Here is an 18,291-nt window from a genome sequence, read left to right on the forward strand (position 1 = left end):
CCAATCTAGGAGAAGCAGGAGTGAATAAGAGAAGACCCACACTCTGCCCAGTGTGGTACAGAGTCCTTTCATTAGCAGAAAACCTGAGGTTTCTAATACACACAGAAGAGATGGACAACTGGGAAAAAGCTTCCTTGATTCTCAGCTAGAGACTGCATAAAATTCTCCCAGAAGAAGAAGTAGCTGCTTTCTTAAATTTTAGAGTCTATACACAGATGAGAATAATTTTTTGCTTTGGGTTGTGATACTGCGTTTGTAGCCAGTATATGTGTGAATGATCAGGTGCTTTGTATACCTAGTACAACACTGGGAAAATTAGCCATTTTTTAAGTTTTTTATGCTGAAAACTTTAAACATGTCCAGAGTGGAGAGTAGAGTATAATAAATCCCCATGTACTCATCACAAACTTCAGTAATTATAAACATTTTGCCAATCTCGTTTCATCAGGACACACATGAAAGTGCACACAGACACACATTTGCCACCCATACTCACCTTCCCTGGAGAATTTTAAAGTAAATCTCAAGCAATTTGTTATTTCACATAAATACGTAAATATATATTTCTAAGTTAAGGATTTCTTTCCATAATAATCTATTACTTATCCTCATTCACATTTCCGTGATTGGCTCAAAATGTCTTTTATATCAGTTGGTTCAATTCAAAATCAAAACAGGGTTCACGCATTTGCATTTGGTTGATGCGTCTCTTTAGGTTGCTTATTTTATTCTATTTTATTTCCTTATATTGTTTGCTATATGAGTATCTATCTATCAGGAGCAGAAAACCATTCCAAGCCTACCTTCTTTCCTTTCATAATTTTAACTTCTATGTAAAATTTTAAACTTTTTTTCTGATGCCCAAATATTTATATAACATTCATTTCTCCTTATAATAAAGAAAAAGAAAAGAACCTTATACGAGTAAAGCTCTACTTATATGGGTAAAGAGAAGTGCATTACAAATGTTTTAATACCAAGGAAAGTATGTAGTAACTTCCCAGTGTTTCAAAACATTGTCAGAAATTGCATTTACCAATTAAAGCTTTCCATTTGTTATTAATCAGAGACAAATGTGAGATTCCAGCATCTAATCAACATGAGATGATCTGTACGGTCACACTGAGATGATAACATTTCAGCAGAAAGCAAAGAAATACAATATTTTGGTAGGACTTTATACACGTGAATCCCTGTTGCACTGTTTGTAGACTCATCTCATAAAAACTGCTCTTCGAGAACTCGTTTACAAGTTGAACTAAAGAGTGGTGCATTAGCAGGAGCACCAATTCTGACAATTACCTTCTGGGTGAGTTAAAGCAAGACTCTTAATATCTCAGAGCCTCATTTGTAAAGTAGGGTTTTATTTAATATTTATTTTATAAACATTTATTGAATGCCTACCATGTGTCAGAGATTATGCTAGGTAGGCACTGGCAGTATGGAGACAAACAAGACATGTCCCTGTCCTCAAAGAGTTCAGTGAGGAAGACAATAAAATTACTAATTACAGTAATTAGAACTATAATTACTGAACAGGGCTGAGAGGATCAGGGCATAGGATTCTTTAGGGTATCTTCAAATCAATAGACTTAGGGGGAAGAAGGACTCAGTAATATTAGTACCGTAGTTTAGATTCATGTGGCTTAAGTTGTTTTGTGTCCTTGCCTAAGTCACTTAACTATTCGGTGTGCCTCAGTTTTCTCATCTGTGAAAAATAACGTAAGAATAGAATTTACTCATAAGGTTGTTAAGAGGATTAACGGACTAAATATATGTTATTCAACTCCCCCAAAATATCTCCAGGCACCCTGTTAATCAAGCAAAACTAAGTTTATTAGAATTCTCCTCAGCAATAGAGGAATTCCCCTTGACAGTCTTGACTGTCTCTGAAGGAGGAAGTCAGGAAAGGATATTTATAAGATTTGGAAGTCTGGGCTCAAGGAGCTTAAGGCAGCTTTTTTAAGGTGGAGAACAGACTGGGATTGGGGAAATTTCATGATCTAAGTTTTATGGTTAGTATCTATAGCAAGGTGAGGGTCTTGAACCAAGTCTTGATACGTAAACTGTTGCTTGATAAGTGAACTCTCTGCCAACGAAAGCAGATTGTTTGTCTGAGGTAAATTAATATATGGGAATTTCCTGAAACAAACAATGAAGTTATTTATTGGTTTACAGTCTTATCTTTCCTGGGGAAAGTTTTCTTGCAACAAACAAATAAATCATGTTGAAACAGGTGGTCTCAGTTCTTAGACCCCATAGCTCTGTCATATTGATGCACATGGTTGTGGTTCTCCATGTAAAGCACTTAATTCCTGGCACATAATGCATAATATAAAAGCAATAGTCGTGTTTTTTAAATGTCCTAGAGGGAGAGAAATGGGAACTTATTTATAAGTTAAGACATTGATTTTGTAGGGAAAAAAAATGTGTTCTAGATTCTAATCAGACAGCTTATAAATGGATTTTTAGTGTCCCCATTCAAAATTTGAGGAATTGTCCACATTTAAAAGTGGATTTGATTACTGGATGAAGAACATTACTTTATGCTCAGTAGTATGTTTCACAGCAATTTTGCTTGCTGACATAATCTATCATTTTACGATTAATATTCATTTTTAGATTAATTTCTAACAGTGATTGCTCCGTATCTGTAGGTATAAATGCTGAGACTTATGCAAAAGACCTCCCACCCTACATGCATCTGATGATTGTTCTTTAATTGGCGTTTCTTGCTACTGTGCATAATAATAATAATTATTATTACCCTCTTTAACATGCATAGTTATTCCAAAGTCTTTGTCATGAGGCATGAGGTTTCATTTTTTCCTAGATGGCTATGAGCTAAATTGACTGCTTTTTTTTAATACATGTTTTTATTTTTTTTTTAACTGAGATATGGTTGGTTTACATATTATATGTTTCAGGTGTACAACATAGTGATTCACAATTTTTAGAGGTTATACTCCATTTATAGTTTTTATAAAATATTGTCTATATTTCCTGTGCTGTATATCCTTGTCGCTTATTTATTTTATACATAGTAGTTTGTACCTCTTAATCCCCTACCCCTATCCTGCTCCTCCTTCCTTCCCTCTCCCCACTCACAACCATTAGCTTGTTTTCTATATCTGTGAGTCTGTTTCTTTTTTGTTATTCTAAACAAAATATAAACTAGTGAACAAATATTCACTAGTTTGTTTCATTTTTTAGATTCTACATATAATGATAACATATAGTATTTGTCTTTCTCTGTCTGACTTATTTTACTAAGCATAATACCCACCAAGTCTATCCATTTTGTTGCAAATGGCAAAATGTCATTCTTTTTGACGGTTGAGTAGTATTCCATTCCATATGTGTGTGTGTGTATATACACATATATGTATATGAATAGTACATATATAAATAAATATATGAAATTTCCATATGCTTTATTTTTTTCCTTCCAGTTTTATTGAGATATAATTGACATACAGTACTGTTTAAGTTTAAGGTGTACAGTGTAATTATTTGACTTACATACATCATGAAATGTTTATCACAATAAGTTTAGTGAACATCCATCACCTCATGTAGATACAAAATTAAAGAAAGAAAAAAACATTTTCCTTGTGATAAGAACTTTCAGGATTTACTCTCTTAAAAACTTTCATATATAACATATAGCAATGTTAATTATATTTATGTTGTACACTATGTTCCCTGTTACTTATTTATCTTATAACTGGGCGTTTGTACCTTTTGACTGCCTTCATCCAATTACCCCTCACCCCATCCCCCTCCTCTTGTAACCACAAACCTGATCTCTTTTTCTATGAGTTTGTTTGTTTTTGTTTCTTTTTAAAGTATAATTTACCTACAGTTAACACTATGTTAGTTCCTGTTACACAACATAGTGATTTGATATTTCTATACATTTCAAGATGATCACCGTGATGGCTCCAGTCATTATCTGTCACCATACAAAGATATTGCATAGTTACTTTTTTTTTTTTTTTAATCAGTCATCAATTTTATACACATCAGTGTATACATGTCAATCCCAATCGCCCAATTCAGCACACCACCATCCCCACCCCACCACGGTTTTCCCCCCTTGGTGTCCATACGTTTGTTCTCTACATCTGTGTCTCAACTTCTGCCCTGCAAACCAGTTCGTCTGTACCATTTTTCTAGGTTCCACATACATGCGTTAATATACGATATTTGTTTTTCTCTTTCTGACTTACTTCACTCTGTATGACAGTCTCTAGATTCATCCACATCTCAACAAATGACTCAATTTTGTTCCTTTTTATGGCTGAGTAATATTCCATTGTATATATGTACCACATCTTCTTTATCCATTCGTCTGTCAATGGACACTTAGGTTGCTTCCATGACCTGTCTATTGTAAATAGTGCTGCAATGAACATTGGGGTGCATGCGTCTTTTTGAATTACGGTTTTCTCTGGGTATATGCCCAGTAGTGGGATTGCTGGATCATATTGTAATTCTATTTTTAGTTTTTTAAGGAAACTCCATATTGTTCTCCATAGTGGCTGTATCAATTTACATTCCCACCAACAGTGCAAGAGGGTTCCCTTTTCTCCACACCCTCTCCAGCATTTGTTGTTTGTAGACTTTCTGATGATGCCATTCTAACTGGTGTGAGGTGATACCTCATTGTAGTTTTGATTTGCATTTCTCTAATAATTAGTGATGTTGAGCATCTTTTCATGTGCTTCTTGGCCATCTGTATGTCTTCTTTGGAGAAATGTCTATTTAGGTCTTCTGCCCATTTTTGGATTGGGTTGTTTGTTTCTTTAATATTGAGCTGCATGAGCTGTTTATATATTTTGGAGATTAATCCTTTGTCTGTTGATTCGTTTGCAAATATTTTCTCCCATTCTGAGGGTTGTCTTTTCGTCTAGCTTTTGGTTTCCTTTGCTGTGCAAAAGCTTTGAAGTTTCATTAGGTCCCATTTGTTTATTTTTGTTTTTATTTCCATTACTCTAGGAGGTGGATCAAAAAAGATCTTGCTGTGATTTATGTCAAAGAGTGTTCTTCCTAGGTTTTCCTCTAAGAGTTTTATAGTGTCCGGTCTTACATTTAGGTCTCTAATCCATTTTGAGTTTATTTTTGTGTATGGTGTTAGGGAGTATTCTAATTTCATTCTTTTACATGTAGCTGTCCAGTTTTCCCAGCACCACTTATTGAAGAGACTGTCTTTTCTCCATTGTATATCTTTGCCTCCTTTGTCATAGATTAGTTGACCATAGGTGCGTGGGTTTATCTCTGAGCTTTCTATCTTGTTCCATTGATCTATGTTTCTGTTTTTGTGCCAGTACCATATTGTCTTGATTACTGTAGCTTTGTAGTATAGTCTGAAGTCAGGGAGTCTGATTCCTCCAGCTCCATTTTTTTCCCTCAAGACTGCTTTGGCTATTCAGGGTCTTTTGTGTCTCCACACAAATTTTAAGATGATTTGTTCTAGTTCCGTAAAAAATGCCATTGGTAATTTGATAGGGATTGCATTGAATCTGTAGATTGCTTTGGGTAGTATAGTCATTTTCACAATATTGATTCTTCCAATCCAAGAGCATGGAATATCTCTCCATCTGTTGGTATCATGTTTAATTTCTTTCATCAGTGTCTTATAGTTTTCTGCATACAGGTCTTTTGTCTCCCTACGTAGGTTTATTCCTAGGTATTTTATTCTTTTTGTTGCAGTGGTAAATGGGAGTGTTTCCTTAATTTCTCTTTCAGGTTTTTCATCATTGCTGTATAGGAATGCAAGAGATTTCTGTGCATTAATTTTGTATCCTGCAACTTTACCAAATTCATTGATTAGCTCTAGTAGTTTTCTGGTGGCATTTTTAGGATTCTCTGTGTATAGTATCATGTCATCTAAACAGTGACAGTTTTACTTCTTCTTTTCCAATTTGTATTCCTTTTATTTCTTTTTCTTCTCTGATTGCCATGGCTAGGACTTCCAGAACTATGTTGAATAATAGTGGTGAGAGTGGACATCCTTGTCTCGTTCCTGATCTTAGAGGAAATGCTTTCAGTTTTTCACCATTGAGAATGATGTTTGCTGTGGGTTTGTCGTATATGGCCTTTATTATGTTGAGGTAGCTTCCCTCTATGCCCACTTTCTGGAGAGTTTTTATCATAAATGGGTGTTGAATTTTGTCAAAAGCTTTTTCTGCATCTCTTGAGATGATCATATGGTTTTTCTTCTTCAATTTGTTAATATGGTGTATCACATTGATTGATTTGTGTATATTGAAGAATCCTTGCATCCCTGGGATAAATCCCACTTGATCGTGGTGTATGATCCTTTTAATGTGTTGTTGGATTCTGTTTGCTAGTATTTTGTTGAGGATTTTTGCACCTATATCCATCAGTGATATTGGTCTGTAATTTTCTTTTTTGGTAGTGTCTTTGTCTGGTTTTGGTATCAGGGTGATGGTGGCCTCCTAGAATGAGTTTGGGAGTGTTCCTTCGTCTGCAATTTTTTGGAAGAGTTTGAGAAGGATGGGTGTTAGCTCTTCTCTAAATGTTTGATAGAATTCACCTGTGAAGCCATCTGGTCCTGGACTTTTGTTTGTTGGAAGATTTTTAATCACAGTTTCAATTTCATTACTTGTGATTGGTCTGTTCATATTTTCTGTTTCTTCCTGGTTCAGTCTTGGAAGGTTATACCTTTCTAACAATTTGTCCATTTCTTCCAGGTTGTCCATTTTATTGGCATAGAGTTGCTTGTAGTAGTCTCTTAGGATGCTTTGTATTTCTGCGGTGTCTGTTGTAACTTCTCCTTTTTCATTTCTAATTTTATTGATTTGAGTCCTCTCCCTCTTTTTCTTGATGAGGCTGGCTAATGGCTTATCAATTTTGTTTATCTTCTCAAAGAACCAGCTTTTAGTTTTATTGATCTTTGCTATTGTTTTCTTTGTTTCTATTTCATTTATTTCCGCTCTGATCTTTATGATTTCTTTCCTTCTGCTAACTTTGGGTTTTGTTTGTTCTTCTTTCTCTAGTTCCTTTAGGTGTAAGGTTAGATTGTTTACTTGAGATTTTTCTTGTTTCTTTAGGTAGGCTGGTATAGCTATAAAATTCCCTCTTAGAACTGCTTTTGCTGCATCCCATAGGTTTTGGATCATCATGTTTTCATTGTCATTTGTCTCTAGGTGTTTTTTGATTTCCTCTTTGATTTCTTCAGTGATCTCTTGGTTATTTAGTAACATATTGTTTAGCCTCCATGTGTTTGTGCTTTTCACTTTTTTTCCCCTGTAATTTATTTCTAATCTCATAGCGCAGTGGTCAGAAAAGATGTTTGATATGATTTCAATTTTCTTAAATTTACTGAGGCTTGATTTGTGACCCAAGATGTGATCTGTCCTGGAGAATGTTCCGTGCACACTTGAGAAGAAAGTGTAATCTGCTGTTTTTGGATGGAATGTCCTATAAATATCAATTAAATCTATCTGGTCTATTGTGTCATTTAAAGCTTGTGTTTCCTTATTTATTTTCATTTTGGATGATCTGTCCGTTGGTGTAAGTAAGGTGTTAAACTCCCCCACTATTATTGTGTTACTGTCGATTTCCTCTTTTATAGCTGTTAGCAGTTGCCTTATGTATTGAGGTGCTCCCATGTTGGGTGCATATATATTTTATAATTGTTATATCTTCTTCTTGGATTGATCCCTTGATCATTATGTAATGTCCTTCCTTGTCTCTTGTAACATTCTTTATTTTAAAGTCTATTTTATCTGATATGAGTATAGCTACTCCAGCTTTCTTTGGATTTCCATTTGCATGGAATATCTTTTTCCATCCCCTCACTTTCAGTCTGTATGTGTCCCTAGGTCTGAAATGGGTCTTTTGTAGACAGCATATATATGGGTCTTGTTTTTGTATCCGTTCAGCAAGCCTGTGTCTTTGGTTGGAGCATTGAATCCATTCACATTTAAGCTAATTATCAATATGTATGTTCCTATGACCATTTTCTTAATTGTTTTGGGTTTGTTTTTGTAGGTCCTTTTCTTCTCTTGTGTTTCCCACTTAGAGAAGTTCCTTTAGCATTTGTTGTAAAGCTGGTTTGGTGGTGCTGAATTCTCTTAGCTTTTGCTTGTCTGTAAAGCTTTTGATTTCTCCAGCAAATCTAAATGAGATCCTTGCCGGGTAGAGTAATCTTGATTGTAGGTTCTTCCCTTTCATCACTTTAAGTATATCATGCCACTCCCTTCTGGCTTGCAGAGTTTCTGCTGAGAAATCAGCTGTTAACCTTATGGGAGTTCCCTTGTATGTTATTTGTCGTTTTTCCCTTGCTGCTTTCAATAATTTTTCTTTGTCTTTAATTTTTGCCACTTTGATTACTATGTGTCTCGGCATGTTTCTCCTTGGGTTTATCCTGTATGGGACTCTCTGAGCTTCCTGGACTTGGGTGGCTATTTCCTTTCCCATGTTAGGGAAGTTTTCGACTATAATCTCTTCAAATATTTTCTCTGGTCCTTTCTCTCTCTCTTCTCCTTCTGGGACCCCTATAATGCGAATGTTGTTGCGTTTAATGTTGTCCCAGAGGTCTCTTAGGCTATCTTCATTTCTTTTCATTCTTTTTTCTTTAGTCTGTTCCGCAGCAATGAATTCCACCATTCTGTCTTCCAGGTCACTTATCCGTTCTTCTGCCTCAGTTATTCTGCTATTGATTCCTTCTAGTGTAGTTTTCATTTCAGTTATTGTATTGGTCATCTCTGTTTGTTTGTTCTTTAATTCTTCTGGGTCTTTGTTAAACATTTCTTTCATCTTCTCGATCTTTGCCTCCATTCTTATTCCGAGGTCCTGGATCATCTTCACTATCATTATTCTGAATTCTTTTTCTGGAAGTTTGCCTATCTCCACTTCATTTAGTTGTTTTTCTGGGGTTTTATCTTGTTCCTTCATCTGGTACATAGCCCTCTGCCTTTTCATCTTGTCTATCTTTCTGTGAATATGGTTTTTCTTCCACAGGCTGCAGGATTGTAGTTTTTCTTGCTTCTGCTGTGTGCCCTCTGGTGGTTGAGGCTATCTAAGAGGCTTGATGGGAGCCATAGTTACTTTTTTAATTGAAGTATAGTTGATGTACAATGTTGTGTTAATTTCTGCCATACAGCAAAGTGATTCAGTCATACACATATATATATATATATATATATTCTTTTTTATCAATATATTCTCTTCTATTATGGTTTATCACATGATATTGAATATAGTTCCCTGCGCTATACAGTAGGACCTTGTTGTTTATCCATTCTATATATAATAGTTTGCATCTGCTAACCCCAAACTCCCAGTTCATCCCTTCCCCACCCCCCCCACCCTTGCCAACCACACTGTACATTTCATACCCATGACTCATTTGTTTGGCAGCTGGAATTTTGTACCTCTTAATCTCCCTCACCTATTTCTCTCCTTCCTTGTCCCTGACCCACTCCCCTCTGGCAACCACCTGTTTGTTGTCTGTATCTATGAGTCTTTTTCTGTTTAGTTATGCTTATTCATTTGTTTTGCTTTTTAGATTCCACATATAAATGAAATCATTCAGTATTTGTCTTTCTCTGTCTGACTTACTTCACTTAACATAATATCCACCAAGTCTATCCATGTTGTTGCAAATGGCAAAATTGCATTCTTTTTTATGGCTGAGTAATATTCCATTGTGTGTGTGTCACATCTTCTGTTTCCATTCATCTCATTCATCTACTGAGGAGCACTTAGGTTGCTTCCATATCTTGCATATCTTGGCTATTGTAAATAATGCTGCAATGAACACAGGGGTGCATTTATCTTTTAAAATTAGTGTTTTTGTTTTCTTCAGATAAATACCCAAGAGTAGAATTGGTGTACCATATGAAGTTCTATTTTTAGTTTTTTAGGGAATGTCCATCTGTTCTCCATAGTGGCTGCACCAATTTACATCCCCACCAACAGTGCACAAGGGTTCCCTTTCCTCCACACCCTCTCCAACATTTGTTACTTGTGTTCTTTTCATTGATAGCCGTTTCTGACAGGTGTGAGGTGATATCTCATTGTGGTTTTGATTTGCATTTCCTTGATGATTGGTGATGTTGAGCATCCTTTCATGTGCCTTTGACCATCTGTATGCCTTCTTTGGAAAAATGTCTATTCAGATCCTCTGCCCATTTTTGATTGGGTTGTTGGTGGTTTTTTTGATGTTGAGTTGTGTAAGTTCTTTTTATATTTTGGATGTTAACCCCTTATTAGATGTATCATTTGCATATATCTTCTCCCATTCAGTAGGTGACCTTTTCATTTTGTTGTTAGTTTCCTTTGCTGTGCAAAAGCCTTTCCATTTGATGTTGTCCCATTTGTCTATTTTTGCTTTTGTTTCCTTTGCCTGAGGAGACATATCCATGAAATATTACTAAGATCAGTGTCAAAGAGCTTACTTCCTATGTTTTCTTCTAGAAGTGTTGTGGTTTCAGGTTTTACATTTAAGTCTTTAATCCATTTTGAATTTATTTTTGTGCATGGTTTGAGAGAGTTGTCCCCTTTGATTGTTTTGCATATAACTGTCCAGTTTTCCCAACACTGTTTGTTGAAGAGACTGCCTTTTCCTCATTGTATATTCTTGCCTCTTTTGTCGGAGATTAATTATCCTTAAAAGTGTGGCTTCATTTCTGGACTCTCTATTCTGTTCCATTGATCTATTGTCTGTTTTTTGCCAGCACCATACTGTTTTGATTACTGTAGCTTTGTAGTATTTGGAATCAGGGAGCGTGATACCCCCAGCTTTGTTGTTCTTTCTCAAGACTGTTTTGGCTTTTCAGGGACTTTTGTGTTTTCATACAAATTTTAGAATTATTTGTCCAAGTTCCGTGAAAAATGCCATTGGTATTTTGATAAGGTCCCATATGCTTTAAATTTAAGAATTATACATCTAAATACCTTTCGAGTCAAAGAAGAAAGTGGAAATCAGAAAACATTTTGAATAATAATGAAAATAATTGAATTGAATTATAATGAAAAAATTATAATTTTTCATTACAGATCATTGTAATTTTCATTACAAATTAGACATCAAAACTTCTAGGATGAGCTAAACCATGATATAAGGAAACATTAGCTGTGCACACATATTAGAAAAGAAAAAGACCGAAAATCAAAAGATTAATAGTTAGTGGAAGAAAAACACATAGAGAGATAATTAACACCTCTAAAAGTTGGTTCTTAGATAACTAATAAAATTGACACAACTCTGAAAGAGTAATCATTTAAAAAAAAAAAAAACAGTTAAATAACTAAGGAATATAAAAGGGAACATCACTATAGATCCTACAAAAATTAGAATGGTAATAAGAATATTATGAACAGCTTTATACTGATAAATTTGAACATTTGTGTAAAAAGGAAATTTTTCTCAAGGAAATGCAATATGCCAAAATTGCCAAAAGAAGAAAAAACATAAATAATCATATAATTGTTATATTGAATCTGCAATTAATCCTCTATTAATTTCCTACATCTCAATAAAAGTACTTTGTGGATGTTAAATGTAATTCAGTTACCTACTATCTTGTTAGTTCGCAACTATGTGACTATAACACTTAAGGTTGGGGAGAAAGATTTAAAAGCTGTTGATAGTTCCTAATCTTCAGGAGTTCATAATCTAGTCATTGAAACACATATGAGAGGCATATGGAAGAGTTAAGAGTTAGATAATGACATTTGGGAGGAGAAGAAGAAAGTGTCTACATAAACACACAATGCTTTACCATGAACTATGTCCTAGATTGTTGACTTCTGTCCCATTCTTCCCCTTAATTATAGTTTCCTTTGGGTTGTTTCTAAATGTGGTCAGTATAATGGCTTGTTTTCGTGGAGGAGAGGACTGTTTAAGAAATAATCTGTTACGTGAAATATGTGCTCTGGTTAACCTGTGACCAAAGGAACTGAAAGTCTCCAAACCTTCCCAGATGATTTGTACTTGGCCAGTGATGCTACTGGCTACACGTATGGGAATTTATTAGTTGAGGTATTTATCTCAGTGGATTGCCTCATTAGGTTTGCAGATGTTCTGTCAATGAAAGACCTTTTTTTTAATAATTGTAGTGTTTTTATCAGAATTTTCCAATGAACAATCTAGAATAAGAGAGTTAACACATTACAGCACAGACAAAGTAGCGTGTATTTAAAATTCATGGGAGGAAAAGCCTTTAATTTGTACTCAGACAGTTATGATTGAACATGTTGGATTTTAGAAAAATAGAGAAAGTATGCAAATTCCAACCTGAAATTCAACACATTGCTTTCCATTTAGTCAACATGGGATTTGGTGTGCATCAGCTAATCATGTTGAACTAAATGCACATTATTCAGAGTTAGCTGCCCTCTTAGGAAAGAATCCAGTCTTCTAATACTGCCACAACTCTTTTAAGAAAATTAGTTGATGGTGGTTTTCCATCGAGCAAACTATACTCAAATAATGTGTTTCAAGGGAAAGATAAAACAATTCCAGATCCATTTGATTATGACAACAGACATCTCTGGTGCTCTGGTGACTTCAGACTATTTCCAATTTTAGTAGACAATATAACTGTGCAGGTAAACCTCTGTGAATAAAGGCATAAGGGACAGATTTTTAAATCATAAAGAAAAAATGTTAGTGCTGTATTTCCACTTTAATCCAAAAGGACACGAACTAAAAATAAAATTGAAGGCAAAGGAGAGGGTGTACTTTTAATGTATAGGATGTTGACCATCTTTTTACGTATGTAAACAATGCCTTTAAAGTCTCCACATTTACATTCATGTTACCAGCTTATACTATGTTTGGGAAGTCATCCCTTCACAGCAGGTTTTACTGTACTGAAGAGTGATATTTAGTAGTTTTGAGGATCAACATTTACAGTGTAAGAACTGAAAGCTTTTGCAAGGTAAATGATTTTCTTGGATAACTTTTCTCTAATTAATAGCAAATACTGTCCGTTTCTCTTGAAAATAAACAGATCTGAATTTTTTTTTTAAGCTTTTTTTTTTTTTTTTTTTTACTTTTTTTGGGGGTTTATTTTATTTGTTTATTTATTTATTTATTTATGGTTGTGTTGGGTCTTCGTTTCTGTGCGAGGGCTTTCTCCAGTTGTGGCAAGTGGGGGCCACTCTTCATCGCGGTGCGTGGGCCTCTCATCATCGCGGCCTCTCCTGTTGCAGAGCACAAGCTCCAGACGCGCAGGCTCAGTAACCGTGGCTCACAGGCCCAGTTGCTCCGCGGCATGTGGGATCCTCCCAGACCAGGGCTCGAACCCGTGTCCCCTGCATCGGCAGGCAGATTCTCAACTACTGCGCCACCAGGGAAGCCCCCAGATCTGAATTTTTTTAAATATGCTTCACATTTTAGATCTCTAGCACAGTTTTAATATCCACTTTTGTTAATGAGATTCTTGGTAATGTGTTTTCCTTCTAATAAATTGGTTGCAGATGCTTAGAGAAGAAAGGATTTCATTAAAATTGCTGCTGTTAATAGCATACCTCCTACCTTTAAGATTAATGAAACAATAGTAAATTCAACCAATATCTCCTTACTGTTCTATTATTATGAAAATTAAAACTTTATATCTCTTGGAGCTTTGTTTAGTTAATAAATAAAGCAGTGTTACACAGCTTCTGAAGGTCATAGTACCCTGGTGGAGTTACATCAAATACACATTTAATTTATGTCTTGATTTTTAGATTCTAAACTGTCTATAAGATGCAAATGCATAAGAAGGGTAGGATAGCTGTTTATCAGGGCCAAAATAGAAATGCCATCTTGGAAAACTAGGAAACAGAAGATGAAATCTCTCTGACTTTTCCAAAAACAGAGTATATGTGTTTCTGATCAAGTAAGACATATAAAGTCCAAAAAAACTTTATTGAACATCTATAAACTGGTGTTTTCACACTTAACCTCAATTCTCAGAACAACAAATTAATTCAATAGCATGTATTAGGGATATAGATTGTTAGTATCAAAACAGTAATATACACCCAAGGAGCAAGCAGTAATACTTGAGAACAGTTCACCCATTTTTCATTCACTCTAGGGTTTAATTATTATCTTGAAAGCATAATGATTTCAGTGACCAGTGTCTGCTTACAGACTTCCTTTTTGTTCTTTCCTTTTGTCTAACCCTGTGATCTCCAGACTTTGGTGGGCAAAAAAGTTAAGGAGTATAGTACTATATTCAAAACTAAACAAATAGCCATGTAAATGTATTTTCTATAAAAATGTGTTCTTACAGGAAACACATTTAAGAGATCTTTCAGCTCACTGTTCATAGATTTAAGAAAAAAAAATTCAATGATAAGAATCCCATTGACATTCCAAATACGGTATTTTGTTTTTACTGCTTTAGATAATAGATTCATACTTGGCTTTTATTGTCTTGTAAGTATATGCTAAGTTAAAATCAGAACTTTGCAATTTAAAGTTAAAAGTGGCAGTCCGAGGCCACTTTTGAAAGAATTGAACACCAATGATAGTGGTTAGTTTGTTTTGTTTTGTTTTTATATCTTTATTGGAGTAGAATTGCTTTACAATGTTGTGTTAGTTTCTGCTGTACAACAAAGTGAATCAGCTATATGTATACATATATCCCCATATCCCCTCCCTCTTGCATCTCCCTGCCACCCTCCCTATCCCACCCCTCTAGGTGGTCACAAAGCACCCGAGCTGATCTCCCTGTGCTATGCAGCAGCTTGCCACTAGCCATCCATTTTACATTTGGTAGTGTATACATGTCAGTGCTACTCTCTCACTTCGTCCCAGCTTCCCCTTCCCCGCCCCGTGTCCTCAAGTCCATTCTCTATGTCTGCGTATGTATTCCTGCCCTGACACTAGTTTCATCAGTACTGTTTTTTTAGATTCCATATATTTGCGTTAGCATCTGGTATTTTTCTCTTTCTGATTTACTTTACTCTGTATGACAGACTCTAGGTCCATCCACCTCACTACAAATAACTCAATTTCGTTCCTTTTTATGGCTGAGTAATATTCCATTGTATATATGTGCCAGATAGTGGTTAGTTTTAACTTACCTAGGAAGATCAGTGAAAACCAAGAAGCTTCCTGCCCATGATATTAATTTTAATTTTAAAATAAATCTTGGGACTTCCCTGGTGGCGCAGTGGTTAAGAATCGCCTGCCAATGCAGGGGACTCAGGTTCGAGCCCTGGTCCGGGAAGATCCCACATGCCGCGGAGCAGCTAAGCCCGTGCGCCACAACTACTGAGCCTGCGCTCTAGAGCCCGCGAGCCACAACTACTGAAGCCCATGTGCCTAGAGCCTGTGCTCTGCAACAAAGAGAAGCCATCGCAATGAGAAGCCTGCACACTGCAACGAAGAGTAGCCCCCGCTCGCTGCAACTAGACGAAGCCCGCGCGCAGCAATGAAGACCCAACGCAGCCAAAATAAATAAATAAATAAAATAAAAAATAAATAAAAATTTAAAATAAATCTTAAGATAATTACTAAAAATAAACCTAAAGATAATTGCCAATTATTAAATACCAACTACTTTGACATTTTATATATCATATATACAAGGGCCACCCCAGAAGAATCAGAGAGGGGGTTTTATAAAGAGGCCTGTAAATGAAATTTGAAAATTCCAAAGAAAATTTTAAAAACAGCTAACCAAATAGATGACCACACAGCATAATGTTAGGACAATAACATTCCAAAAAGCTGGTGGGCATATAGCAATGCTTAAAACTTCAACATATGAGTTATAGAGTATATTTCTTAGTTATCAGTACTGATCTTTCTGGACACCAGAGTGATAAGTTAAAACTGTAAGAAATTATTCCAGTACGTACTAACACTTCTTTTTACATTGATGTCCACGCCAGTGGCATGCCTCCTTGTCCAAAGATTAGCTTCCAGTCGTAGAAGTAATATGGGAAGCAAAGATTAAGCAGGAGATTCCCTGCATCACTTTTTTTTTCCTCAAGTAAGCTGAGCTTAGAGTCTTACTCCCCAAAATTGCACTCCACAGACCAACAGCATCAACATCACCTGAGAACTTGTTAAAAATGCAGAATCTCAGTCCCTACCCCAAACCTACTCAGTCAGAATAGGTATTTTAAGAGACCCCCAAGTGCTTAACATTTGAGAAGACAGCCTCTTTAAGGCTCCTCTGAGAGAGTTTTATGCCCAAGAACACAGAAGACCTTGCCACGTCCCGTAGTGTCTGCTAAGGTGAGGGAGCATGCAAATCCCGAGGGTACTCACTCACAGCCCTGCCCTAAATGGACCACATCTTGCCTCATGCTCGAGAGGTCTGTACCTAAGAATATTAGACCTCCCTCTCTTCAGTCACTGCCAAAGAATAAATACAAAGGAGACCAGAATTTCACAAATCCCTTCTGCCTTCAGCTGACATTTTTTAACAGGCATTACTCCAACAGGACTTGTTAATAAATTTGGGGATTGAATTGTGGGGTTTTTTGCAGCCGTTTCTCACAACTGACTAAGGCTGTGTCTTTTCAATATAATGTAAAAGATTTAGTTTGTAAGTAAAATTTAAGAATGAAAATGTTCTGTATTATCTGTATATTTACCATAAAACTCTAACTTATGTATATAAATTAGGAACACCTCTTCAAAAGGCCTTCATATCTTTTGGTAGATGCTCCACATTTTATTCCGTGCTTTTTCTGTTTATCTCTGATTATGGTATCTTTCACCCACGTGATCTTTTCATATTAATAAAGATAGCAGACCAGTTGGCATTGGAACTGGCATAGAATTTATTTTAAAAATCAAGATACAGTGAATCTATTGAGGCAAACAAATCAGGTTCCTGGGCTAAACCTCAAATTGAGTTAACATACAAGCTGTCATTTTTATAAATCCATGAAAAATGAATGAGGAATTTGGCTCTCGAATAATATGATCATGCTATTTAAAACTCTTTACTTTCTCTCTTTTGGTTTAAAAAAAATGAAGAAACTATAGTTAAATTACTCACATTCCCACCACCAAGTAGTTATTTTCAGTCGGTCCAAATGCATTTATTGTTTATATCTGCCTTAACAATCAACATACCATTTATATTCTGCCTCTTTTACTTAATATTATGTAAGAAACATTTCCCCATAATTCTACACTGCCTTCATCGTGATCATTTTTAATGACTTAAGAGTCCATCCTAATGACATATACTCTATTTACCCATTATTTTATTGTTAGACCTTCCAACCTCTTGCTATTGTGCCTAAGACTGTTGTGAATACATTTGAGCATATGACATTATTCTCTTCTTCAATAATTTACGCTGTATGACTTCATTCCCAGAAGGAGAATTGCTAGTTAAAGGTTGATAATACTATTAAGTATATCATATACATTAACTATTTAGGAACTCTGCTTTTTTCAATCCAGGGCCAAATTTGGATTTAGTTCTTTTCATAAAAGCTGCCAGCTTGGGAAATCATTGATGGTTAAACATAGAATCCACAGACAGCTTCAATAACAATGAACTGCAAACCCTCAATAGGCTCCTGCCTAGATATTTGTACATAAAATATAAGGAAACATAGGCAAGCAATCTACTAATGACTAGACAGAAATCAATTCAGATAACTGAGGTCTACATAAGTGTGCCAATAAATTAAATTCAGATACCCTCCAAAACTGCACAAATGACCTGTCACCAAATATAAGAATAAATACAAAGAACTTTTCTATGTGCCCCATTTGATTATTAAAAAAAAATAATAACCTACAATATAATCTTTCTTATAACCTCTGTTTTTCTCTTCCCCAAAGAATCCACCTCCAGTGTAGTAAATGCTAAAAGCACATAGTTTAACTGAAATTATGAACAGACACAGAAGGCCAATTTAAACAGATGTCATAATCAAAAAATTTTACCCCACTTACATGTATTAGTTAATAGATGTCAAAATGGCCAGCTTGACAGGAAGAGAAGAAGGAGCCACTTCAGTTATAGATTTCATGAAATCCCCCCCAAGTAGTTCCTCTTATATGCAGTCCAAAGGTGTTGCATAAGCCTCTTTCTGGCAAGTAGGGATACATCATCAATTTCTTTGACAGTTTTGAAAGTCTACTATTCAAATTGCTCTTTCACCATTGCAGTCTCCATGGAAGCTTCCAATATGTTAACATAATTCCAGATTCACTATTCTCAAGTGTGTTGACATCTGAGAGCTCTCTCTGAAGGAGTCTTCTTGAGTAGCCAGATCTGTTTTAAAAATTTTAGAGGTTACTCCAACTTTATATGTCTCTTATATACCTACATACCA

At 35.5% G+C, this 18,291-nt stretch overlaps 1 protein-coding gene across 4 annotated transcripts in view; it reads left to right on the forward strand.

Annotated features, from left to right (window-relative positions):
- The window catches only part of METTL25 (methyltransferase like 25), a 178,432-nt gene that overhangs the window by 104,317 nt on the left and 55,824 nt on the right, over nt 1-18,291 (forward strand). The window lies entirely within an intron of this gene.

Source organism: Balaenoptera ricei, chromosome 10, assembly GCF_028023285.1.
Source record: "Balaenoptera ricei isolate mBalRic1 chromosome 10, mBalRic1.hap2, whole genome shotgun sequence".
Lineage (NCBI taxonomy): Eukaryota > Metazoa > Chordata > Mammalia > Artiodactyla > Balaenopteridae > Balaenoptera > Balaenoptera ricei.